The 1554-nt window shown below is 42.7% G+C and overlaps 1 non-coding gene across 1 annotated transcript; it reads right to left on the bottom strand.

Moving 5' to 3' along the window:
* Window positions 1-1245: 1245 nt before the first annotated feature.
* On the bottom strand, window positions 1246-1352 carry LOC141635321 (small nucleolar RNA R71). The gene has a single exon (XR_012540018.1). It is a non-coding gene; the product is annotated as a small nucleolar RNA R71 (small nucleolar RNA).
* Between the last annotated feature and the right edge of the window lie 202 nt (window positions 1353-1554).

Raw genomic sequence — 1554 nt, 5'->3', positions numbered from 1 at the left:
ATTGCTTAATTCTCCCTTAGAATGAAAGTTTTTTTTGGGAGTCTTGATGTATGTTAGGAGAGGATGGATGCTTAATGAAAATTAGTAGCCACCCTTAAGATACCCAAGACATTGGTTCTTCATCTTAGGTTATTCTATCACCATTGACCCTTTTTGACCTTCATGTTTGCCCCTAACCCATATTGATGACCCCGAAGGCCCTAGCTTTTAATTAACCGTATTCATTATCATCATCTTGTTTGTCTTTTGCTCTAGTGATTATAACCAAAACCTTTACTCTTAATTTTGATTAAACTTGACTCGTAATTGAACTTTGTAGCAACCCCCGCCGTCCTTGAGTTCGACCCCGATTAAATACTACGCTTTTTCGGGTTTTACAATTAGTTTTGATATAGGGAGTAGACGACAAATTTCCTACTTATCAAATGGCGCCGTTGCCGGGGATGGCGTTAGGTTATGCTTAGTTTCATTTAGAGTCTTTGCTTTAATCTTGTCTCAATTGTCATTTTGCTTTAGTAGTTGATTGTTGTTTGTAGAGTGTGTGTGATTTTTGCCTTTCCCTAGTGTGTAAAAACACTAGGAGACTTACGATTTGCCAAGTGTATGCCTAGGAGGAATCATCAAGCTCTCCTATTCAACTCCGACCCCGAGAGGCTTTTTAGGACCTTGAGGACTAGGACCCTTGAAAGAGTGAGGAACAATTCCACCCAAGCAAACATTGATCAACCAAACTCACACATCCCACAAAGTTTTGATACAACAACTACGGTTCAACCAAATACCACAATTGAGACTTTAGTAGAAAACCCCTTTCATAACTTCCTTAATTACAATAGTCCACCTCAAACACCACCACATCAAGAACCAAACCACCCACCACAAATGGCTCTTAGAGATCATAACCGGCCTAACCATAATGATTCATGTAATCCCATCAACTTTGGCACTTTGGCCCCAAACAACTTTGAAATGCATCCCGCCCAAGTCGGGTTAGTTGAGAAGGACTTGTTTGGAGGTCATATTGAGGAAGATGCCCATGCCCATCTCCGGAAATTTAAGAGGAAAGTTTCAATGATGAAGAAGAATGGGGTGTCCGAAGACACCTTGAGAATGATGTTGTTTCCGTTTTCATTGACGGGCAAAGCGGACCGGTGGTTGAACATTCACCCACCGGACACTTTCACTACTTGGGATGACTTGGCTCAAGCGTTTATGGCCAAGTACTACCCTTCCTCAAAGACCGCGATGCTCCGCAACGAGATCCATACGTTCCAACAAGAGGATGGGGAGTCCTTAGGTGAGGCTTGGGACCGTTATCAAGATTTGATAGCAAGTTGCCCCCACCATGGAATACCGGAATGGTACATTACTCAAACATTCTTCCAAACTCTACTACCAAGAACTAAGGAGATGGTAAATGCCTCCGCGGGGGGAGGTTTTGACCACTTGAATGATGAAGAGGGCACGGCATTGATCAAAAAAATGGTAGACTCGGAGGCAAACTATGGTTCTAGAGGGAACATGCTACGAAGAAACGGGAAATTCCCTAAGGAA

Source organism: Silene latifolia, chromosome Y, assembly GCF_048544455.1.
Source record: "Silene latifolia isolate original U9 population chromosome Y, ASM4854445v1, whole genome shotgun sequence".
Lineage (NCBI taxonomy): Eukaryota > Viridiplantae > Streptophyta > Magnoliopsida > Caryophyllales > Caryophyllaceae > Silene > Silene latifolia.
The sequence above is the reverse complement of the archived record's forward strand: the minus strand, read 5'-3'. Positions and strand labels throughout refer to the sequence as shown.